Source organism: Amblyomma americanum, chromosome 1, assembly GCF_052857255.1.
Source record: "Amblyomma americanum isolate KBUSLIRL-KWMA chromosome 1, ASM5285725v1, whole genome shotgun sequence".
Lineage (NCBI taxonomy): Eukaryota > Metazoa > Arthropoda > Arachnida > Ixodida > Ixodidae > Amblyomma > Amblyomma americanum.
Window position 1 is genome coordinate 89551792 of NC_135497.1, and position 26291 is coordinate 89578082.

Genomic DNA, 26291 nt, shown 5'->3' on the forward strand with positions numbered 1-26291 from the left:
CGGAAAGACGGCTGAGGCTGTCCTAGCAAGAGCGCCACTGCATGCAAGCTTCCGCTGCATGTGGGCGAGTCCTCGCTCGATTAGTAAGCGCCAAACCGCGGCAGTGGGCGAGTGAAATGGGCGCGTGAAATGTCTTTTTCTCTTATTTTTCTTTAATATTGAGAGCGGAATCACTTGTTTACACGCTCCTGTTTCAGTAATCATTTCCCCGCTCGTATTTGAAGGCCCCGAGGAATCGCCTGGACCAGCTTCTGTAATAAGCCTTTTTTTTTTTTCACTGACGTCCTGCGCATGCGCCTAGCCTCATCACCAATTGTTTTTCAGGGAATCCTCTGCAAAATGTACAAGATTGCTGCGCCAGTGTTTTTCCGCGAATGACGTTTTCTCGACTAAAGATGCGATGGTCTGAAGGGCGCGTGGCTCCCTCACCCACTCTGCCTCAAGCGAGAACACTCAATCGGGTTCGCAGGCGCCATATGCGCTAGCGACTAGCGCTGCTACAGGAAAAAAAGCCAAGTTCAGTTATTTCCTTTTGCGTACAGGTACACACCCGTTCTTTTCAAAAACACTCCATTTCCCACATTCCCAAAAATATTCGTAGTCGCCACGCGCGTCGATTGTGTTCATGGAGACTGGCGGGCGCTTCATTGTCAATGTCATGATTGGTATTTAAATGCAAAACCTTCGCGAGCAGTAACTATTTAGCAGCGCCCTTTAATCTATGCACACCCACGCACAATGAACACCCACATTGAGAATAGCAAAACTAAGAATCTTCGCTTGCGCTATTAGCAAACGTGGGAACACAAATGAGTAACATGGGTTCGGGCCATGGAAGCTACCCGTGAAACTGAAAATTGACCAGATAAAGATACGGAGGGCTCATTATTGAATCTGCGCAGGGTATGCACACCAGTAAACCTACGCTATGGGAAGGGAACGGAGCAAAGGCCGCTAGAACATAAGCCGCCAGAAAAAAAAAGAGAACTCAGAAGGACCCGTAGGCAGACAGGCACAAACAAAATGCTTTGAGAGTGAATATGAGTTTTTGAATGGGGGGGTTGGGGGGCGAGTGTAAGTGGATGCGAATATAAGACACTTGTGATTAAGCCGAGGTACCATGACTGGACAAAAGGAAATCAATAACTTACGTGAAAAAGCAGGTGACATGGTGCTCGGTGGTGATCTCCTCCGTGAGGAAGCACAGATGTCGCAGAGTGGAAACTGTTGCGAGGCCCTCGGCGAACTCGTTCTGCCTTAGAGGGGTGTCGCGGGCCTCGATCGACAGCTGCCTGAGCCTCGGGTTGGATCGCAGCAGCCGACTCAGGCTAAAAGGGAAGCCGGCAGCGTCCGTCACCTCCTGCTCGAGGCTGTGCAGGCTGAATCGCAGCTCGGTGACGCGACACTGATTCAGGAAAGCTAGCGATGACATCTTGGCCGTATCATCCAAACTCAGCCGGCGAAGTTTGGTCGTCCCGTGCAGCTCCTTGAAGTCCGCTTCGCTGAAGCGAAGAGGTACCCTGCAGGCTACGCACTTTGAACCGCGATTCGAATCGCACTCCGCACGGACATCTATTTCCTCGAGGTGTCTGCATCCCCGGGCCAGAAACGTGAGGGAGTCGTCCCAGTTGACGCCACAGGGTGCGAGCGCCAGTGCCCGTAGATGAGGCAGCGCGGAGGCCACGATCTCGGACCCATTCGTGTTGCAGTCGAAGTGAAACGACACCATGTTTAATTCTATGATATTGGACACGCACCTATTGAAGAATAGTTGCGTTGCTTCGATATGGCACCTACAGGCGGACAAAGTTCCGAACGGCTGCTCATCACGTGGTGCAGTCAGGACAAGGCAAAGGGACGAGACTTGACTCCAGCGCCCCGGCTTCGAGACGGCTTCGGGAAGTTGGCGATGCTCTATATGTTCGTTGCCTTTCATAACCAAGACTGCTTGCTCCACTCCCTTTAGCTGCTCGTTCTGCGGTCCGTCCTCGAAATTGACCAGATTGCGTGAACGGGCCGGCTTCAGCTGATAGCTCATGTTGCCGATCATGACGTCTTCAGCATGAATATGGCTCGGACTTCGTCGGCAAGACCATTGTAGATCTTGGGAAGCCCAGGTCCGTTCGCAGGTGAACTTGAATGTTTTCAAGCATGGCAGGTGACGACTGAACGACGTGCACAGTTCGGCGAGCTCAGAGCTTGAACCTTCTTTCTGAACGGAGTGGATGTGCAGGTTTTGCAGCAGCCCGCACTGCAGCAGGAAATGCTGTAAAGTGAAAATATTCTCTCGTGTTGCTACCAGCTCCATGTACATGCTTTCTAGTTGGAGCTGTCCGTTTGGCGACCGGATGTAGGGGACCCGCCATGGGTCGTAGTAGCAGCTATCGTGCAGCGACCATTCGAGCTTTCGAACTTTGGTCAATTTGACATCTAGCAATGCGAATAGCTCGGAAGGTCGAATGACGCAGTTGACGCAGTAGAGTTCTTGCAATTGATTGCAGGTGGACAAGCAGCCTAGCAGCGCTGTGGACGAAAGGCCAATGCAATTGCTGAAATCCAGTTTTTTAACATGGCTGAAAACGTTTGCTTCATGAAAGACCTCTATGGTTCGCTCATCGGCGTCATGCGCAAATCTGAGCTTGCGCACAGCATACTCATGGAAGATGAAACACTCGAGGTTGGGGAAAGCATCGGCGAGTGCTGCCAACGACGCTGCGTCCAGAAATGACAATATGGTCTCCAAAGCTAGAAATGGTAAGGAATCAAGATACCTCCAGATGTCGGAAGGCGGCAGCATGTTGAACAGTTTGTGGGAATGAATCTATCCTCGGAGCACTCGACAGAGGCAAATTCTTGAAAAACAGGACCAATGCCTCCGCGATCACAGTCGGGCAGCAGAACGGGAAACCACTAAATTCGAAGTGCACTTGGAAATCCTAGCGAACCCTAAAAGAGAAGGCACACAACGAACAAGGAGACTTCAGTGAACGAACTGCTGATGTGACAGTCCTGATGCGCTAGCCTTCACTTCTTCGTTATCCAGTTGCGTCTTCTTTTCTGAATGAAGTGCACACTGTCTGTTTGAACGAAGTGGTGGCGCTGGGAACTTTGCTACAAACAAAGCACCCGGACGGATATCGACAACGACGAGTCCGGCGTTGAGGTCGGCAAGAAAACCGAGCATTTGTACCACATTTGGGTACAGCCACAGATCTGTTTGTTCCGCTGTTCTAAATTTCCTGATAGAATCTCACCGACTGCCTTGCTAAGTGTTCCAAAATTTCCTTTTCTATAAGTTATTATATTTTGACTTAATCATTATTATTTAATCCCCCTCTTTACTATTATTCTTATAATTTTGAATTCAAAACTCTCATCCCTTTTCTGTTCATGAGGAAGAATTGACCGGTGTTCCGCTCCCACGTGCTTTTCCTTTTTATTAACTGCGTTCAGGTGAATAGCCACCTGATTCTTGGCCGATCCCCCAGTGTGGGTATGGCCATCTTTTGATAGACAAACAACAACAACAACATCTCGAACATCTGAGCTCCGAAAGGTCCCGCTCTGGAAGGTGACGTGGCCCAGCAACCCAGGCTGCGGGGTAGCGGCTGAGTACCTGGCGGTGTTGCGCTAGCTTGCTAAATTTATCCTTCTTTTTGTCTGTGCCTGCTTGCTCCTGTTCTGGGGTGACTGGTCGCGGGACGAGAGCTTAATGTCTACTTCTTCTCCTGGCCAACGGTTTTCCCCCTGGTCGGCATCTCTTCCTCAAGACCAGCTCCCAATTGATCTCTTTTTCCGCAGTGGAGTTTCGAGCATTCCGGTCGCTTTAGTGCCTTCCGCTGGAGGCGCTATCCGACTTAACAACCCGGAGGCAGTGCAGGTGGCTCTTCAATCTACATCCAAGCACTTCATGCGCATTACTGATGTCCGGCAGGGGTGGTATTTTGTGCAGGTCACGGGATAAAGACTCCATTGAAGACCTGTTAAAGTGTACGACCTTCGCCAACCACCCGGTGAGCGCATTCATTCCGCCTCATCAAGCATGTTCCAAGGGGTTGGTCAGAGGGGTCGACTCCTGATTGAGCCCTGTGCAAACGCTTGAGAACCTCTCGCCTGCGGGAGTGATTGCTGACCATCGATGCAGCAGGATGGTTGACGGAGTAAAAATTCCTACGGAGTCCGTCATTGCCATATTTGCAGGAATAGTTTGCCCATCAGAGATTAAGGTGTGGCCGTTGGTTTTTCGAGTAGATGCCTTTAACTCTCCGCCCCTTCAGTGTCAAAACTGCTGGCGATTTGGCCACAGCGGCAAAGCCTGCAAATCGGCCTTACGCTGCTGTGCCTGTGGGGAACGTCATTGCTGAGAGGAATTTCCTGAACAGCAAGAGAAATGTTGTTTGTGTAGTGGTGCTCACCCTGCTGATTCGCCTGACTGTCCTGCACGAGCACAAGAAGTTTAGGTGCTTGAGCTTATAGACAAGCTCAGATGCACGCGGAGAGAGGATTTTGCCGCAGTCAAGGAGAGAGCCTCAGGCTTCTCTAGTGTGGCCGCCAAATGCCCACCCATAATGAATTCTAGTTGGTCCCAGGCTATTACAACGGCAGTTGAGAAAGCTGTGGCAAATGCAATGGATCGCCTTATAGAAACCGTATCCACGTGCATTTCGCAGGTCATAGCTGCTCAGATGTCCAATCTTCTGCAGGTGTCCACCGCTCCACTCTTGCCTTCTTTGGCTTCCGAAGCTACTCCTCCTTCTGTAGTAATCGATTCCGCTCCACAGGGCCAAAAACAATGTGAGCAACAAGAGACCTCTAAGGCCTCTCCTTCGAACAGCATTATGGACGCATCCTCTATGGACTGTATGGATATGGAGTCCGATCTTCCCGCCAAGAAACGAAGTGGGTCTCCTCTGAATATTGCAGGTCCATCTTGCCCCCAGTCAAAGGCAAAGAAAAGTAACGCAAGTCAAAATGCTAAGACCAGGATTCTAGAAAAGGCAGTCGCGGCTGCGGCACTCCCGCCAAGATAGGGTTCTTAAGTGTACTCCAGTGGAATTGTCGATCTATATTCTCAGCTTTAACTGATTTATTTAGCCCATGCAATCAGCTTCTACCAGATTTACTTGCTTTACAGAAAAAATGGCTAACTACAAATTTCAATTATCTCAAGGATTACCGTCCGTTCCGGCTTGACCGGTCATCACAAGGGGGAGGGTTGTTAGTGCTCATCTCTACAAAGCTTTGCCACAGGGCATGTATTATCAATATGCGGACAATGAATGTGAAATTCTTGCGGTTGACCTCAGTGTCGCAGGTCAACAGCCCTTTACGGTAGCTAACGCATATTTCCCGTTTGGTGTGCCTGACACTCGGCCCCTTGACTCACTCATGTCTAGTAATTGGTAATAATAATTGTTTTTTTGGGGGGAAAGGAAATGGCGCAGTATCTGTCTCATATATCGTTGGACACCTGAACCGCGCCGTAAGGGAAGGGATAAGGGAGGGAGTGAAAGAAGAAACGTCTAGTAGCCGATCTCAGGTTCTATTACTCGGAGACTTCAATTCGCACCATGTGACGTGGGGGTTTAAAACAGACAGCTTTGGTTCTTGACTATTTGATTGGCCTTCTGGCAACAACTTGTTCTGCATCAATTCCGGATTGCCTACGTTTGTTCGGAGTCAATGCCGCTCCGCCTTGGAATTAAATTTTTCCTCCCAAGTAGTTTCTGTTATGTCTTGGGCGCCTGTTTACTGTGCAACAAACACTGATCATCTACTTATTAGTTTCACTTTTGCGAGTACATTAACTGTTCCTGAGTGACATCAGCGCGCGTTAATAAATTACAGTTGCTTTAAAGACACGCTAAAATCAGCCCTCCAATCACTTCAGACCCTTGCGCTCAGACAAGTGCCGAAAGCAAGGCTGCACATCTATGTTCAGTACTGGACCATGCAAGGCAGTCTGAATTTTTGGTTAAGGGAACCAAGGGTGCAATCGTGAACAATTGATGGAATGCTGAGTGCACGCGTGCATATAGACGATGGAAAGCAGCTTGGAGGCAACTTCTCATCAATCAATGCCGAAAAATTTAGTTGGATTATAAGTATGTTGCAGCAACATTTAAGCGCACTGTTGCCCGTGCAAAGGAGTAGTATAATACAAATCATTATGATTTCCTTTCACAATCAGGAAATAAACGAGCTTTTATTAATTTCAAGAGGCGCAGCAAGGCAATTCCACCGGCTGCCAACATTGAATCCCTCGTTCAGTCCCCTGCTGACATCGCAAAGGCCTTAGAGGATATTGCGTGTGGCCTAGAGCTTCGCTTTACATCTGCTCTAACTTCTCCTGCTATATTCACAAGCACCGCGATTTCACTGAGGTCTCTATGCCTGAGCTGTCGCAAATTGTACTGCGCTTATCCCCAGCGGCTCCTGGCCCCGATAAGGTCTCTTCCTCTATGATCAAAATTTTCAATAAATCTCCTGCAGACCTGTTGGCTCTAGTTAACCATTCTATTAAAGGTCCTTGGATACCTCATAAGTGGCGTCTTGCTGAAATAGTTCCATTGCTTAAAAAGCAAGGGGAGGGCTTAACATTAGACAACATACGCCCTATTTCATTATCATCGAAACTAGTGAAATTGGTGGAAATTGTCCTTCTCAGCCATGTAACGTCATTCATTTCGGAAAATGCTCTCTCGAATCCATGTCAAATTGGTTTCAGGCCGGGTTGTTCAATTTGGTGTGCCCACACTGACCTAGAGAGCCGTATTAAATTAGCTCGCAATAGAAAACTTTGCTGCGCTTGTCACCTTGGATGTCAGTAAAGCGTACGACAGCGTTGAGCACTCGACTCTGTTACTAAATTTACAGGAACTTCCCAAGCTATTTTGTAGCCTGGGTTTCTGTTTCTTTTTTTGGAAACTACAGAATTTTACTGCTTCCAAAATGGTGTTTCCTCAAGGAGATTTTCACAGACAAGAGGTGTACCGCAAGGATCAGTTCTCTCACCTGTTCTTTTTAACATTTTTCTAAGCTCCATTCCATGCATTCAGAATGTGAAAACTTAAGTGTACACCGACGATATTGCATTTTTTGCATCAGCAGGTGACATTAATTTTTATCGAACCCTGCAAAATTACCTCAATGTTCCTGACGACTGGTTATGAAGAATTCATCGGTCCCTGAATGTGAGGAAATGTGCATTGTTAGTATTTTCGGTTTCTGTTCCTGTAAATATCTGCCTGGTCTATAGAAACCGCACAATACTTCAAGTTCAGACGGTGAAGTATCTCGGAGTAATATACGTCTCTACTCAACCCGGGGGCCACACATTGAGCAAGTTTCTGCAAAAGGAGTTTGGGCCATTGGCATCCTACGCAGGCTTTGTAGTGCTAGGTCAGGCATGAGAAGGCATACACTTCTGATGATTTATTAAATGTACGTCCGCCCAATCTTGGAGTTCGGGTGTGTTTTAGTCTCAGAAGCTCCTGCCCATAAACTTTGCACTCTTGTGCTGTTGGAGCGCGAGGCGTTGTGCCTTTGTCTGGGGCTTCCAAAATTTGTCGCCAATGCTGTTCTGCACATTGAGGCGTGAATCCCATCGTTATCAGCTAGGTTTCACCTTTTACCTGTTCAAACATTTTTAAAATTGTGTGACACCTCTTCACGCTTCCAGTATAATATTTCTTAGTCAACCTTCCGCCTTTTTTAGTGCCGCCTGGTCTCGTTTTCATACTCCACAGATATGTTACGTGCAGTCCCTCCTTGATCCCATAAATATTCATTTCATAGATATCCGCCAAATGTATAACAACTCATCATCTGACCAGATTGAATTCGATGACATTTTCCCATCGAATGCAAAGCTGCAGCCCTTCCCGCTTCTTCAGGGTCTGTTGCAGGACCACCTGAGGTCATTTCCTTCTCATGTTCTTATTGCTAACGATGCCTCGCAGGATCGCGAAAAGGCAGGTGTGGAAATTTTTTCGCCTTCACTGGATTGGTCTTTTTCTCTCAGTCTTCCTGACTTCACTCCAATTTTTCTGGCTGAATTATTAGCATTAATCTTAGCCTTACGAAAATTAGAAACAACCCTTTCCCATGTCGCGGTTATGACAGACTCTGTCCATTTTCTCTTCATTATCCTTACCCACTGAGTCTCGGGCATTACTCCTTTTTATGTTCCTGATTCCGCTCCATCTAAATTCGGTAAGGTTGCTTTGGGGACCAGGTCACATGGGCTTTCACTTAGATGATGTTGCAGATTCCTTAGCAGTAGCCTCTCTCTGCAGCCCAATTGTTGCTGTCCTGTCAACGAGTGCATATACAGCTGCGGTGAATTTTCGCAGCTACACATTATTTCAGGAATTTGCTGCCTCCCCAGTTGAAAAAAACACCAGCCCGTTTCTAGTGTTTACACCAGACCGGATTTTCAGACATGGGTTCTGGTGTGACCCGGTGTAGTGTTTTCTGTTGTGACCGTGTCTGGTGTTCCGACCAGACCGGTTTTTTCAGACACGGGTCCTGATGTGGTGTAGTGAGGTGTGTTTTAGTGTGTTCCGGTCTGGTGTTCTGTGCTGTGACCCGGTCATCTGATACCAATTCTGGTGTGGTTTCATTTGGTGTTTCCTGGTGTGGTCGGTGTACCATTCGATGTGGTGTGGTTGGTGTACTGTACAATGTGTTTACAGAGATGCTGTGAGTTTGGACATACTATCGTGAGCAGAAACCAATGAGATCCCTGTGAGCACACGCCAAATGGTGTAAAACTGCAAGCACTCCTAATGTCGAGACAGGTGCACTAACATCCACCGATCTCGCTGTGCCGGTCTTGACGGCACGAGCATTTTATAAGTGGCACCTGCACACAGTTAGGCATAGTTTGGCACACACTCGCAGCGTCATAATTTTTTACGACTGTACGCTGGAGCATGCACGTAACCACATCAATTGTGTTCTTGCCGAAGATGAAGAACAAGCATGTATAGAAAGAAAAAATGCTCACATTTGCTCAAAAGCATCCTTAGCTTTATTGGTAGACAAAATTGGCAGTACAGTCAAGCTAGAGGCCCCTTGCATCGTAGCATGCATCTTTTCTGAGAAAGTCGAAAATCTTGCATTTCCCTGACAGCAGCTTGACTCTAGCTGTGTAGCCCAATACCTGAAGAAGAACAGAACAAAATCGCAAATTTTTGTGAAGTACACTATACTAATCACAGCACAAAGGCAACTAGCAAATGTTGCCATTAAATTTAGCTCAGTGGTGCAAACATGTACTACACATACAATACGACTCGCAATGCCTCTGCAGTAAACCAAGTGAGTGTTCTGGTTTATAGTAAATCAATGCTACTCACATAAAGCACCCCACTTGCATTAAGTTGCTTGAAATCAGTTGCTGGATGAGCTAATATTTTCAGTTTCATTCGCACAGTGTGACAATGCATACACGGAAATACGCCAAAAAACGCTTTGTGGTGCATCCCCCTTGCCCTTGTTCATCACCATGCTGTGTGAACGAAAGTGTGAAATATTGCGTTGCGTTTTTTTGCAATCATAGCCAATTGCACATACTTACACCACAACTGGGTACACCCGCTTTATAATCTGAATTCCTACCAAATATTTAGCATTGCATGTGGTATTGAGCATGACAGTCCTTTTAATACAAAATCAAGCTTTCTTAGACAATGAACAGCACTCTAGCATCTCGGGTAATTTCATTCATTACCAGAATCAGAGATTCTAATACTTCGTAACCTAGAGAAATAAATTATCATGGAAATTCTACGCTGCAGAAAACAAAAACATAAGAGGGATTAAAGCATTAGAGAAATGATTAGAAGATGCCCATAATGATGGGCACAAAAATGAGATAAGCTGCAGTTCCAGTAAAAACAAAAGATTTAATGCGAGTGCAATTCAGGGTGACAAAATCCATGTATGGAGACTTTTTATGCCCACAGGGTGCAGAACAGTAAAGCAATGGCTGGCTGCATCTATTTAGAAGACCATTCCTCTTCATTTCTTCCTATTTTGGCAGAAAAGCATAAAAAGCAGACTGTTGAGATTTATTTTAAGCTCAATGCCACATACAAAACGACAAGGCTGGAATTTTAACGATTCAAAAGGAAACTTTTCTCCCACTCAATTTCAATGAAAATTAAACAAGATGCTCTGAACCCTGCCACTTGTAAAACCACAACAGATGTGCAAAAAAAGCTGCCAGATTATTTTCTTGCTGAATGTGTTGAAACCAAAGCTGCCTGAGCACACATCAGTTTTGTTTAGGTATTATCTTGCTATACACATCCTGAGCATCTGGTGCAGTTCACTGCATGGTACCTGCAGACATTTGCACACATACAAAACCCACAGTAGATTCTGGGTACTGTGCACTATCCACTATGGTGCCTAGCACTCCCTGACTTCCAGTGAGATGCACTTCTTTTGGTGCATCCACGCGCTAGGGTTCCAGTTACAAAAAATGTCCTAGTTGATTCCGAGTTAAGTGAATAACATAATTGCGCTTTTAGACTGACGTGGGAGAATACAGGGATGACACAAACACTGGTGTACAAACTATCAACTGAGGTTTATTGTGGCGTGTGCACATATATAAGCTTAACATGTCAAAACATAAAAAATGCATTTTAACCAGCAAATTTGCTATCGTATCGTCAAGCATCAGAAAGACTTTGTCTCAGCAGATCGGTTTATGTTTGGTATCTCTTGTCCAAGAATTGCTTTTCTTGTTTGGTAAACAAAACTGAAACAATCCCTTCTTTTAGTGATTCCAAGCATTAGGCTTCCCACAGCTCCCTGGTTGTCTTATCTCTGGATTTTAGAACTGTAGTCATTTGCAAGTGGGGTTCGCAGCTATCGCATCTGGCGCAATGTGCCGGCAGATTTCCAGGTGACTTAATCTGCCGGAAGTTGCGGTTATGTTCTTTGAGTCTGTCATTTAAACATCTGCCCGTCTGGCCCACATATGCTCGGCCACAAGATAGCAGTATCCTGTAAACCACTCCTTCACAGCACTCAACGAACCGGTTTGTGTGCCTGATGCCACAAGACTTCTCTTCTCCAGGACTGGTTTCTTCACTTACCTTCGCACACATTCCTTTTAGTTTTCTTGGTGCGGCAAAAACTATTTGCACTTCATGCCTTCCAGCAACTTTTTTCAGATTGTGAGAAAGTGCATGAATGTACGGTAGGAAAAAATTTGCCGAAAGGCATGAAGTGCAAGTAGTTTTTTCCGCACCAAGAAAACTGAAAGGAATGTGTGCGAAGGTAAATGAAGAAACCAGTCCTGGAGAAGAGAAGTCTTGTGGCGTCAGGCACACAAACAGGTTTGTCGAGTGCTGTGAAGGAGTGGTTTACAAGATACCACTATCTTGTGGCCGAGCATATGTGGGCCAGACGGGCAGATGTTTAAATTAAAGACTCAGAGAGCATAACCCCAACTGCCGGCAGATTAAGTCACCTGGAAATCTGGCGGCACATTGCGCCAGATGCGACAGCTGCAAACCCCACTTCCAACAGACTACACTTCTGCTGAAATCCAGAGATAAGACAACCAGGGAGCTTTGGGAAGCCTAATGCTTGGAATCAGGAAAAGAAGGGACGTGTGTTAGTGACCCTTCAGTTTTGCTTACCAAACAGGAAAAGCAATTCTTGGACAAGATATACCAAACATAAACCGATCTGCTGGGACAAACTCTTTCTGATGTTTTGACGATACGATAGCAAAGTTGCTGGTTCAACTGTGTTTTTCATGTTTTGACATGTTAAGCTTATATATGTGCGCACACCACACTAAACCTCAGTTCATAGTTCGCGCACCAGTGTTTGTGCCGTCCCTGTGTTCTCCCACGTCAGTCTAAAAGTGCAATTATGTTTGACAATGTTAAGTACCAACTAGCCCAATCTGAAACCCTCTTAAGAATAAGCTTAACCAGTTGATTGGTTCTAAGAAGGCATATCACTTGCAAGAGCCGCTTCTCACAGCAAGGCAGATAGCAATAACGGCTGCAGGACACTCTAGTGCAGCAAGGCTGAATGGTGGGCCAGTTGGAAAGTCATGTCAAAGAATAATTTTCACCAGCCGAAAAAAGACAGACAAGAGGAGAACCTATACACAGGAAGCAGTGTAGGTTCTCCTCTTGTCCATCTTCTTTTTCAGCTGGTAAAAATTGTTCTTCGACTGTAATGGAGGGCTTCAAAATAACTTATAACAAGTGGGGTTCTTTAAGCTTTGCTGACATTGTATGGCAGACTGGCGCCTTTTCCAAAGTAGCAATGTTTACTGCCACACAAATACATGTAAGGCCGGCCTTTGCTAATACGGATTCCAATGTTGGGCCAATTGCCTGTACTGCTTTGTATATGTTTGAACGCATGCTTTGAAGACCAGAATTGCGAACTATCTTCCATCAACTATGCCACACTCTATGTGACCGCTTACTGATACTTTAATATCTTTTTTCTTTAAACCTTATTGCTGACCCTTTTGTTACTGTCTGTTAATTTGTATCTTGCTTATAAATCCGCTCCTGTAACAGTCCCAGTGGGACTAACAGTATGATAAATAAAAAAAAATAACACAAAATTCGCATGATCCCTCCCAACATGTATGAAACAAAGTATTGCATCTGCTTCGAGCCATCTCTACAAGGCCTCACTGGGCCGTCCCTCCTAAGTGTGAAAAAGTGGTTAAGATTGTCATTATCAATGCCACAAACTATTTTTACAAAGCATGCAAAAAAACTAGCAAAAGATAGCTCAAGCACACCTATGCTTGAGCAAAAAGTAGCCAAAAACTTTTTACATGTAAGCTGAAGTAGCCCGAGTTAGAATATGATTTGCAAAACTATATGCATAATAGCTCGACAAGAGAGCAGAGAAGGGAGAAGAGGGGTCATTACAGGCTACATGATGGACGCCAACAGTCACTTCCATCATGGCATCTGTCAGCTAGACAATAGGTCGGCTAGCATTCAATTCAAGCTTATTTTGTGCAAAATTTTCAGTGATAGCTACAAGTTATAATATGGAAACTTTCATCATTAAGCAGAGACAACCAGAGGATTCATGAATGATGGCAAAATGTGACAGCACCCACGAAAGCCTACACTGAATCAGCATCACTCAAGCCTCAGCAGTTAAAATCCAAGCTTCATGGCAATTGACTCCCAAGTACCACCAATCTTCTGTCTCCATTGCATGATACTAAAGTATTCATTAAAAGTTGTTCATTATGGGCAATTTCACTGCTCATGCACTGCCACATTGCACATAGAGCGTAGGCCTTTAAGCTTTTATCCTTACATCAGCTAATTGCACCCATCAATTAACCTCCTGTAAATGAACTTTCACATGAAAACAATATCTACAATTATTTGCTCACGTCTTATATGTTTGTCATTATCCTTTGTTTGGTGCTTTTATATTATAAACCACTAACAAACCTGAGTCGTAATTCTCACATACACTGATGGAGTGAGCATATGCCTCTGAGATAAAGCCAGCTAAAGCTGGCAATTACATCTCAGTGCATCGATTTTTCTCTTCAGTCAATGCCTTGCGGAGAGAATTGTGAAACATCACTCCAGCGCAGAAAAACACACGAACAAAGAGAATAGACACCATGGTCACCGGACATATTTTTTGAGCGCTGGAATGATGTCTCATAATTCTTCCCAGAACAGACTATCCCTGCCCTCTATGCTTAGCCTTGTGGAGAACCTTTTCCTTGCCTTCCACTGTCACCTCCTGAGCACTTGCTACTAGAACTGCGTTATGCAACTGCTCCTGTTGACCAGATGGTAGTGGCAGCCCTCTTGTGAAATCATGCATCCTTTGGGATTCCATTCTTGGTGCCGTAAACTGCCTTCTCTACCTTGAATTCAGATACACCTGCAGGAAAAAGAACACACATATAAAAATTCTTAGCCATATTCACAGCCAGGAATATGATATTAATTGCATTTGTACACTTCACAATGGCAGTATGCTTTAACACCTGTTGAAGCAAGAAAGTAAGAAATCATTTCGTTTATTACCAGTGCAAAACATACACCTTGGTGTTGATGGTGCCATGCAATAGCGGTGAGTTCTGATAGCAGTGTACAAAAGGCAACTGCATGCTTTCCCTTTAAGAATTTGTAACTTTAACTGCAGAATTATTGAAAAACAATTAACTTGATCCTTGAAAATCACAGATTAGTAAGTGGAGCAACAAATACTGAAAATAAAATAGAAGGAGTACTGCCAGTGTTTATATCAATACGCAGCGACTGCAAGAGCAATTTTCTAATTACAGTTCTTCCCCATACCCTTGTCAAGCAAGGCACTAATGCCGGTTGACCTGCAGTAAAGCTAATATTTCCTCAACACGCTGCTTAGCAAATTTCTTGTAGCCAAAATTGAACGAAATATTACTTAATATTTTTTGAGCTAGAAGTGCATGAGCTATTGATATAGTCCAAGGCAAACAACTTAGTGCCTCAGAACAGTTTTCAATGAGGAGCCCGCACACGCTGTACTCGCCACTGTTTCCTTATACAAAGCAATACAGGAGTGCATGGCCTATGGTGTTCATGCTAAGAAATACAAAATATAAATAGAAACAAAACTGAAGTGCAAAGAAAAATGAGAGAAGTTCCGTCATTACACTTTATGTGACACTAGAGAGTACATGTGCATGAAGAAGTAGTAAAATGGTCATTTTGAAATTCTGCACAATCATCAAATTGTGACGACCAAAGTCAGTATGCCTTTTCTTCACACACAAGGTTTCCAGCGGCTCTGGCACACATTAGTTACTTTTTAGTACAGTGCCTCTGCAAATTGAGAGCAGTGAAATGTGCAACTCCTAAAAAATTAGTTTCAAGGACTATAAACACCTAATTTTGGTCACATATCTGTTTTAATGCTGCATTAGACAAGTATATTCACTGAACTTGCACAGTGTCAACACCAGGCAAGTGAATTGGCAAAAAAAAAACCATCAAAACTCACCAAGATAATAACTGAGGTAATGTTTTATGTTGAAGATTCACCTTTTTTTCATTTAGCACTTTCAGCTTTTTTGTGCACAGGCTATAATATAACAGATCCTGAAGTAGTTTGCAGTAGACGGTGCTTATTTTGTACTCAGATCTAGAGGCAGTAAAAATATTGCAACTACAGTGAGAGGCCGCAGAAAAAAAGCTTACAAGGGAAGCTGTAAAGTGCAATTCATGTTTCATCTTTGAGGCGCATTCACAGCTGAACTATATAACACTGTTGATATTCTTTTGGCCAAGTGAAATAAGACGCCTTTGCTGGAGCAGCCTCGGAAGAGCGCCATGTGACACTGGCATTACTGCAGAAGAATGACATGATTATCCTGCTATAATTGTCTATTAGGAGTGCCATGTGACCTAGGTTCTAGAGAAAAAAGGATAAAAGCATTGTCCTCATGCTGTAATACCACCTCAAAATGCTGCCCTGTAGCCCATTACTTCATATTGGTGTTTTTTAAAGCCTGGCTGCATTGAAGGGGGCCTCTAGTGGCTCGAGAACAGGTGGGGAGGGAACTAGAGCAGGAGAGTGAGAAAGTGGCTGAGCTGAGGCTATGCAAGTGTGCTCGTTGTTGCTGCGTAGCCTTGGAGCTGAGCGGCCAGCTCTGGACTCACTCGTGGTATGAGGGTGCGGGTTTCCCTTTTTCTTCCACCCTTTGTGTTGTGCTGTCAACTTTGTATTTTTTTCCATCTTGGCTTTAATAAGACGTGTTAATGATTCTTGTAAAAATCACCACGAAATTTTAGAAATGACAGAAGAAATGTTCTAACAACCATTAACAAAAAAAGAAAATTGGTTGCTTGCTTCGGATTCATACACTCCCTACATTCTAGTACGGGGAGTCTCAAATTATTCGTTAGTCTTGGTAGGGGTTCTGTGGCTTGCCGAGGCCCCCCTGAATTTAAGCACTGCTTCATACTGAGCATGAAAGTGGCACTATCTGGTGGTGACCTATTGAGAAGAGACACACATCTTATTTTGAATAGGGGAACGCCAATACATGCCGTTAACGTTCTGGTCCAAAGCAGACATTGCAACACACTGATCGCAACACAGAAGTGAAAAAACAGATCTTAGAAAACTCAATACATACTTGTGCTCTGCAATGTACGCTGAAAGGGGCACAGACAAGAGCTGCCCCAAATCTGGACAGTCGAGACATCCTCTCTGATGAAGCTCTTTTCAGATTTCTTCACTACTGAACACCAGGCACTTCACCTGCATAACATAATTTCCTGCTGTGTACTTTTGTACCCACAATGCCTGGAACTTCCTAGTAATTATTTGTATTGCTGGCATTTCACACAACCACAAGAAAATGTTTAAACAGCCAAACTTTAAATACATAACGCCACTTGCTCACACTAGTTTATCATGATGAGCTCTGTACTACACAGATTATTCAAAATCACTTATTTTGAAACGGCTACGAGGCGCTCTTTTTCTAGGGCTACTTCGTCAAAATCTAGCTATGATTTTTATTCACGACCGCCTGCAACTAAAAGAACTTTACAGATGCAGGCAACGTTACCAATGTTACACTGGTGATCGAGCAGCCAGCTTCCTTTTGGGGTATCGCTGCGACGCGTCGCTCAATTCACTCAGTCGCTTGCATGCCTTGACGCGTCACCCCCCTCGCACCCTGAGCTTGACAGCTGGTGTAATCGGCTCGTAGAGGTGTGTTCTAATCTTAAGACGCCACATCATAAAGACGAACATACGCGTAGCGAATTACACAACGCGAAACAGACCGAGCGGCGTACGCTATCCGCAGTCCGCAACGGGCCGATAGTGGCGTCAAAAAACACGCGTGCAGGCAGCGCACGATCACGTCGCACGTCGAATAATAAACAGAAAGTCGGGCAACCACATTAACGAAATCCCGAAACACAGTCACACAGTTCGCTGTGACAGCGCCTTGCTGGGCGGTATCCAATTCGCACATTTACATTTAGGACTCAAAGCATGCCTGGCAGTTAGCAAACGCATCTATGACAGACCTCGGCGCTCGCGTAGCAACGCATACACTGTGAACACTGACAGACCAGCATGTTGATGATTCCATGTGGAATGCACTTTGCTGCCGCGGAAACAACCAGCGAAACACGCGCAATGCCGAAGAGAAACGAACAGGACAGAACTGACAGAGCCTCGTCCCTTCGGTTTCTTCTCGCCTTTGTGCTCGCTCGTTTATTTCCGCGGTCGCAAATTGCACGCATTCCTGCGCTACACTATGGGTCTCACCTGGAAACGAACACTCGACGCCTTGCAGTAACCCCTTTCTTTTGTTGTTTTTCGGCTGCCACGGTTGAAGTCGAACGTGTTGTCAAGATGAAACGGCTCCATGCTTCTCGGCGTGGTCACTTATTCACAAAGTACGCGAACGGCTGCATTGCTGACACGCGGTGCAAACTACGATAAGCAGGAAACCCAAACGCAAGTTTGAAGCAACGATTTTGAACTCAAACACAAACAGCACACGAGCAGCAGCACGGACCATGGCACGGCTCGGCGTATGGCCTAACCGGATATAGCACTGCAATGCAGAGAAAGAGAGAGGATAAACAGGAGGGTGTGTTGTTTCCTGCCACGTGACCCAGCGGCACCGCGCTGGATTTGAACGGCGTTGGGAAGCACGCTAGGCGCTGGCGCGGGGCTATTAGCGCTGCGCGTGTCATGCAAATAATTACTGCGAACTGCTACAAAATTGCAGTTAGACTAAGGCGCTTCGCGCCTCCGTGTTTTAGAATGACCATAATCAGCCCCTCAAAGGCACTCGATGTTGCATTGGCGCGTCATATTCAATCTTCAGAAATTTCCTGACGCCGTGTAATTCACCGTGATATTCGACATATAATTATTTCTATATAATTAAATTATTATTCATTGGTGTGATGTAATTGCTTAAATATCTATTGTACAATTATGCTGAGCTGCTCATGATCCAAACAGCGAATTAATTCGCTTCTGTGGGCAGTGTTACATACTCAAGAAACTCCATCTCTCTGATGTGCACGCTACCAACACCAGCGCTCTGATGTGCACTTTAGTCTGGTGTGCACACTAGACCACACCAAACCACCCTGGTGTGCACATCACAACACACTAACACACTAGGATGTGTACACCAGCACACACCAAACCAGTCTGGTGTGCACATCAAAACACACTAACACACTAGGATGTGCACACCGGCACACACCAAACCAGTCTGGTGTAAACAGTAGAACACACTAAAACTGTCTCGTGTTCACACCAGAAAACATCAGACCACACCAAAACATCCTCGTGTATTTTTCAACTGGGTCGGCTCTTACATCAACTCCCGAATATCAAATATCAGCATCTTCTGCATCCTTGGAGTAACAAAGAGTGGCGCTCGCGCAGACTAGAGGTCTCTTTCACGCGTTTGCATTGTCGGGTACCCCTTCTAAATTTCTACTTTCACAGATCTGGCCTGGCGACTTCCCCATTGTGCCCTCTTTGTGCCGAACCTGAGACAATAGATCACTTCCTGCTGTTCTGCCGCCGCATCTCTCATTTGAGGAAGCGCCTTTTGCAAATTCCAGTTCATCAACTGGGCTTGCCTGTGTCCTCCGCGGTTGTTCTTTCCATTGGCGCTTCTTTGATTGGACGAAGCGATAGGAGTGTGCGTTCTGCAGTGAAAAATTTTCTTCAAACAACGCAGCGACTCCCCTTCTAATTTCTTTTTCCCGCTATCAGTCAGTACGAAATTGAAACTTTACAGGCATTGTATACTATTATGCACATTAAGCCATTGTCCCGTCTTCGATCTCCAAGTTAACAGGACCCCTGTCCTTCCATCTTCCAATATATCAGACTACATACTATTACCACTCCTTTTCCCGTGAAAAATTTCCTGTATCCAGCAATTAACCGCCAGTGCCTTGGCCACTCCGCCGCAGTGGGTATGTGCCAGCAACGTCTGAGACCTCCCTTCTTTTCTTCCATCTCGAGCACCGTTGTCAGTGGGCATGGAGGCATCACCGCACCAATGGCCTCCCGCTGGTCTCTGTTCTTTGTGCAGGTGAGTCAACTTCCTCATGAATGTTTTAAATCTGATGACCGGTGTTTGGTTGTGCTTCCACGCCCAGAAGCAGTGCTGCAGCCCTTTAGCGTTTTTCCTTTGTTTATAAATGGCGATGTAGAGAGCAACCCTAGTCCGGGGAATGCGTCGCTCCCTGATATTTCCAAAGTCTGGATGACATACGTCGAAGGTCCATTCGCATAGAAGCATTTCAGGTTACGATGTCTAACGACTTATCCGAGTCCAAGCGAGACCAACAGGTGATTTTGCCGACATTAAAAAGCGTCTAGAAGCTATAGAAAACGCAACGGCTGGTTTTGAAAACTTGCGACGGGGTCTTTGCGATACACGCAAAACACTCAAACTTGTACAAAAGGAAACGTATGCTTTGCGTGATCGTTTAGATGATAGCGAGGACCGCTCACGGCGTGACAACCTTAACTTTTATGGATTTGATTATAGTTCTACTGAGACTAACGAGCAATGCGAAGAAAAAGTTAACCTTATCGCCGACACATTAGAACTCTCCTTAAGCAGTGACTGAATTGCTCGTGCGCGCAGAATTGCAAGATTCGACGAGAACAAAGCCAGGCCCGTGGTAGTAAAAATCGCCGCACATAAAACCAAGGTGCAAGTGCACTCAAAGCGATCGTTGCTGAAGGAACAAGAAGTATCTATGAGGGATGATTTTTCTGCGGCGACACGTAAGGCGAGAAAGCCACGAATTGACTATGCGGAGGAGTTTCATTTAAAAGGCAATTTAAGGCACAACAAACATATTGCGAATGCCAAATGCTATAGTATAATGCGGAAACTGAACTAGTGTTTGAAATTGGACCTGATCTAAACAACGAGAACATTGAGTCTCCGCGCTCCCTTCGCTCTGGTCGTACTCTACCAGGCACTGGAACGTAGGGACTCTCCAGGGGTGGTGGTACTGCCATTGAGAACATCGGTCTGAGAGTGATTTCTGCCAATATACGAAGCACTTGGCGAAAATAGATGACTTGAGCGCTTTGATAAATGAATGTACTACTGATATCATTGCGTTATCAGAGACGTGGTTGTCTGATAAGGTGTCAGACAGTGAGCTACTTGTTTGTGAAAAGAATGACAAGATATTTCGATGTGACAGATATGAAAGGCAAGGCGGTGGTGTTTTACTTGCTGTCAACGAACAAATTGAATGCTTTCGTGTTGCTGTAATGACTAGTTTAGAAATTGTTTGGTGCTGTATAATTTTCCGTTTTATGAAAATTGTTACTGGTGTGTGCTATCGACCACCGTCAAGCCCCATAAGTTTCTGTGAAGATTTGCACGACTGTCTCAATGCAATTTCTCTACACTTTCCGGGTGTGATCATTTTTCTACTAGGCGATTTCAACTTTGCAGACATTGAGTGGAATCATGATAGCCCAGTCTTTGTTTCGACGTGTTCCAGTTCGAACCGCTTCCTTCGCATATGTTCCGATTTCTGGTTATCGCAACTTATTGAGCTGCCCACACATGCCACTCCCACTGCGTCATGCCTTCTTTATCTTGTCCTGACATCATCACCAGACATCGTGTACTCTATCACACATTTGCCTGGGTTAAGCGATCACATGATAATCAACTTCAACCTCTCTCAACCTCCAGCACGGTCACGTCAGCGGTTCAAATGCGCCATAGATTTCAACATGGCTGACTTCTATGCTATTAATAATAATCTGTCTTTATTTCTAGATGAATTCTTGAGTGCTTATGTCGACCGCAGTGTTCATCGTAACTGGGAGATCTTCAAAACTAGAGTTTCTGACCTTGTGAAGGAATACATGCCCACCAAAAGGTATATAGCAATACATAGTGCTGCGCCCTGGTGCAACAGGTATCTTAATCAGCTTTCCAATAAGAAAAAAAGGCTTTTTCGTAAAGCTCGCTTCACGCACTCTGCTGTCAGATGGTCTGCGTATAAAGCCGCTGCAGTCGCTTACTCAAAGACATTTAAATCAACCAAATTTACTTTCTGTATTCAGACTCTCCCAGCAATGCTAAACCATAACCCGAAGCAGTTTTGGAACACAGTGAAAGGAAAACGAAATACCACCATACATCTATTTACCCAGGAAGGCGATCCAGTTCCTGACCGGCTGTGCGCATCGCTTCTCAATAGCACTTTTATCAAAGCGTTCTCTAGCCCCAACGGCACTTCCGCACTACCTTCACTCATAGAATATCACTTTTTACCAATGGGTCCCATTGTCATTCTCATCACAAGTAATTCGCTGCATTATTAATCAGCTTAAAATGTCATCCTCTTGTGGCGCCGATTGCCTTAGTACTAAATTCTTGAAAAATACTGCAGAATATTCTTCCATTATACTACAGTGTATCTTTTCGCAGTCTTTAAACCATCACACCCTTCAAAATGACTGGCTCACCGACCAAGTAATCCCCGTGCACAAATCAGGGGAAACGCAAGATCCACGTAATTACCATCCCATCTCACTTACTGCCGTCCCATGTAAATTTCTAGAGCACATCATAATCCGTCATCTTGTTTCCTACAAACCAACCAGTTCTTTACTCCGAAACAGCATGGATTTCGCAAATTCTTCTCGTGTGAACCGCAGTTAATGATTTTCACTGAAGACTTGCATGTTTCTTCCGAGTCCGGACTCATTACAGATTGCTTATTCTTGGATTTTTCAAAAGCCTTTGATAAAGTCAGTCATTCTCTTTTAATTTTAAAGCTGAGCCAACTTAACATTGATCCGAATGTACTCGACTGGATTCGTGCCTTCCTTCGTAACCGTACTCAGTTCGTCTTCGCCACTAACCACGACTCATCACCAGCGCCAGTACATTCAGGTGTGTCCCAGGGGTCGGTACTTGGCCAGTTGTTATTTCTAATATACTTAAATGACATCTTTAAATATTTCTTCTAACACGTGCTTGTTTGCTGACGACTTGTAATTTAGAGTAATTAACAACACTGATGATATTGTTCAGCTACAGGCAGACTTAAACAAAACTTCTGAATGCTGCCAATTGTGGAAAATGGAATTAAACATATCTGAATGCGTGTAACCCGAAACCAGCAAACAACACCAGACTATTTTATTACCAACACTTAGCTGAATCCAATATCGTCTTACAAGTATCTTGGCGTTAATGTGTGTTATAATCTTTCTTGGAATGCTCATATCAAGTTCATCACTTCAAAGTCTAATCGCGTGCTAGGGTACGTCCGCAGAATTTTTTCTTCCTCTTTACCTTCATTGAAAATGCTACTATACACTACACTCATTCTTCCGCAGCTAGAGTACGCATGCTCGCTTTGGGACCCCGGCACCATAACATCAATAAAATAACTAGAGGCCTTGCAGAATCGAAGTGTCCGTTTCATCATTGGAAATTGTCATTGCACCACCAGTGTAACAGAAATGAAATCTAATCTTAAACTTCCCTTACTCTCCACTCGCCGTAAAATTTCACGCATTTGCCTTTTTCATAAAATTTTCTACCACAATCCTTACCTTAAAGCCATCTGTGTAAAGGCACCATCTTTCATCTCACCTTGCGTAGACCACAATCAAAAAGTAGCTGTTCCGCACTGCAGCACGGTGACCTGCTCTAATTCCTTTCTCCCTAAAACATGTCGTGACTGGAATAATCTTTCACCCACAGCCACTTGTATTAGCGACCCCTCGCGTTTTGGAAGCAGATTACTCGCACTGTTAGAATCAGACCAATTGTGATATATTATTTAGCAATATAGAGATTATAATTAAGGTTTTATTATTGTAATCCTTATATTTACTTCCGTACTTTTGTTCTCAATGTTTTGGTCTCGGCCTTTAGCATTTTTCGATATTGTTCGCATACGTGGCGCTTTTTTATCTATGTATTGTTTTTCACTGCCCCACCCCTTCTTTAATGCGAAAGCACTGAGGGTAAAATAAATGAAATAAATGAAATGAAAATAAAACATTTTCTTCGATATGAGCCAACAGGAAAATAAGATCAAACGCACGAGATACTCACGTCGGTGCGCTAAGAATTGAGTTTTTATATCTCCTGAAGCACAACCTCCTGAAGCACCAGCGACGGCGCCGCTAGAAAGAGTTGCAGTGGCGCTATCTGGCGGCTGCTACGCCAAAGAGCACGCCCGCGCCCTCCCGTTCGCGCCGCTATGACAGTATTCTAGTTCGCTATAACCGCAATCATCGCGGCCGGCTGGCTGGATGGATGGATCAGGCTGGACCCTTTAAATCGGGCGGTGGTTCAAGCCACCTAGCCATGACTTGTGAAATTTTACTCTTGTCTTGATTTTAGCCACCAATCAGAACCTTCGCTTGGTTACTTCTATCCGCCTAAAATCTAATTTTCCTTCACTATCCATAGACCCCAATACTTTAAATAAATCAGCCCCGCTGCTTGCCCCAGCAGGGTGAAGCCCTTTAGAGAGAAGTATCAAGTGTTCTGCCGTTTCCTCCTCCTCTCTGCTTGCAATGCACAACGTTTCTATCTCGTGGTACCTGACTATATATGTCTTAATCCGCAAAATCCCCGTCCTGGCCTCAAACAACAAAGAGCGTCCCCTACAATTATCATAGATATTTTCTTTGGCAACTTCCTGCTTACAGATCCTGTATGTTCCCAGTTCCGATTTCGTCAGCATGCCTGTTTTTCACAGAGCTCTCTCTGTTTATTTAACCTTTTTTAAACCAATAATTGCTGATTTGCCCCCCGACAGCTGTCCAGATATGTGCTTGTCAATTTGATAGTTAGCTTTCTCCATTTCGTGTCAACATTCCTTATATACAGTATCTAAAAACTTTCCTAGCCCACTGCTTTTCCCTCATTTTTCTCAATCGCTCCTCGAATGCTATCTTACTGCGGGCTTCTCTGCTTTCGAATGACGCCCATCCCATATCCCCCTGCACCCCCTGATTTGGTGTACTGCCATGTGCTCACAAAGCTGGCCTCCCTAGGCCACGTTGTTTAATTTCTAACCTTGGTTGAACATCTGGTCTCATGCACAGGACCGCATTACCGAAAGTCAGGATAGGCACCATCACCCATTTCCAGATCCCTTTTACCACTTCATACCTATTGTAATTCCACTGTGCCCCATTTTTCAGGACAGCTGCCTTCCTACTAGCTTTATTCATTACATACTTTTCATGCTCTGTCAGATACTCAGCACCGTTATTTATCCACACCTCAAGATACTTGTACTCAACCACTCTTCTAGCGTGGAGTCCTGTATTCTATGCTAGCCGACCTCATCATTAAATATCATGACTGCAGATTTTTCCTTACTAAACTTGAAACCTAATCTATCTCCCTCTGTGCCACATATGTCTATCAACTTCTGTAAATCTTCCTTGTTGTCAGCCATTAGCACTATATCATCAGCGTATATTAGTCCCGGTAATGACTGTTTAATCCATTCTCCTTGCTTGAAAAAAGAAAGGCTGAAGCCTAGTCCGCTCCTTTCTAGCCTGGTCTCCAACCCTTGCAGGTACAACATGAACAACAAAGGAGAATGAGGACATCCTTGCCTAAGCCCCCGCTGTCGGTCTACAGGCTCTGATACTCTTAGTACTTTTCCGCGACGCCTTCAGGCGCTTATTTGCGTGAGCCCCCGCGCTCTGGCGAAATCGGACGTGCCGTGCGTCAGCTTGTGGGCTGCACCGAGAGAAGCTGAGAAATGAATGCTGTCAGCCAAAGCGGTATCTAATCGCGCAGAATCTGTTCTCGCGTTTGCAGCGGCCCAAGCGGCTGACCAAAGCAGTTTTGAGTCATCGTATGGAACAATTGCAGTGCCACCTTCGCAGCGCAGGTTTCCCATTGCTCGCTGGTCTTCGTGTTTCCTGCTTCTTTTCGTGCAGTGAACAGAAAATACCGGAGAAATCGCATGTGCAATGTGCCACGTTGCACGAACACGGCCGTTCACAGCGAATTAAGCCTGTATTCATTTCCGTAGGACCGCAATTGAAGAAGGAATCGATATTACGCTCGTGTCTGCGCGAGTGTATCAAAACAGGAGCCTATGCAAGGCAACGACAACCAGTCCAGGAAGGCATAAAGAAAGTGGCCCCGAAGGCCAGGGCAAACACTCACATACGGAGGACCTCAGCCAGCGCTCCCGCCATGAATCGAACTCCCGCGCGAGTGGCTCCGTACATTCCGTTACGTGCGCTTTCTTTAAAGCGAGGGTTCCGCCCCCTTCAGTCACTTCTGCGCATGCCCCTGATATCTGTTTTCTATGCGCCACATGATAAGCGCGCGCTGGCCGGGCAGCCTATAGGAGTTAGAAGAGGAGTGTAAAAAAGGCTAAAAAATGCATTTATTGTTGCGATCTCGAGCAACGTGAGGTGGTACACGATAGAAACACGATTCTCCTTACAAGTCGAAGCCGGGTTCGTTGAACATAGGCGTCACACGTTTAGATACTGTATTCTCGACGGGATTTCAGACACGGTTGCGTGGCTTCGTTAGACCGATGAAAGTCCTCCGGTAGCAGCCGAAGCAGGGCCGCTGGACGAAATAAACGCCGTGTCCTAAGCACCGCTGCTCTCCGTTGTCCAGTCGAGTCGTAACGACGGGATGTCTCTTTCGAAGCCATGTGACCTGTTGCATTGACCACCACACGTCGATGTAGTGTGCGTGAAGCACCTCCAGGAGCGGCAGTTCGGCCTGCATGATCCTGAGAAGAAAAAAATGCAGGTAGGTAAATTACGAATTTCTGACATGCTACGCTGCACAGGAGAACGAGGAAAATAAAGAAAGAGGTTTATGATGGGCATAAGTCGACTCACTCATTTATACTCATTTCGCCTCACTCTCACACTGACAGACATGAATGATACGTGAGGGAGCGGAGCACGTGTATTGAGTGGGTACGGATAGCGACTGGCTGTGCTGTTAAAAAGTGGTGCGTTTCCTGATGTGATGTCCAGAAATGCTTTGTTTCCGCATAAACTGAAAAGTAGCTCGTGTCTGCCCCGTATATAAAGGAGGCAATAGAAGTGAAACCACGAATTACCGGCTTGACGCCGTACTATATGTGTTTTACAAGGTGTTCGAGCAAAATGTTAACAGGAGGTCGGAAAAGTTTTTTTTTTATCGTTTATAATGTCATTAACGCCTCTAAATATGGCTTTTGCAAGATCAGTCGTGG

At 45.1% G+C, this 26291-nt stretch overlaps 1 long non-coding RNA gene and 1 pseudogene across 2 annotated transcripts in view; one reads left to right on the forward strand and one right to left on the reverse strand.

Annotated features, from left to right (window-relative positions):
* The window catches only part of LOC144110781 (protein O-mannosyl-transferase Tmtc3-like), a 242636-nt pseudogene that overhangs the window by 196005 nt on the left and 20340 nt on the right, over positions 1–26291 (forward strand). The window lies entirely within an intron of this gene.
* LOC144113201 (uncharacterized) lies at positions 9012–17611 on the reverse strand. Its single transcript, XR_013310690.1, has 4 exons — positions 17317–17611; positions 16166–16290; positions 13764–13923; positions 9012–9166 (listed from the first exon to the last, which is right to left on the reverse strand). It is a non-coding gene; the product is annotated as an uncharacterized LOC144113201 (long non-coding RNA).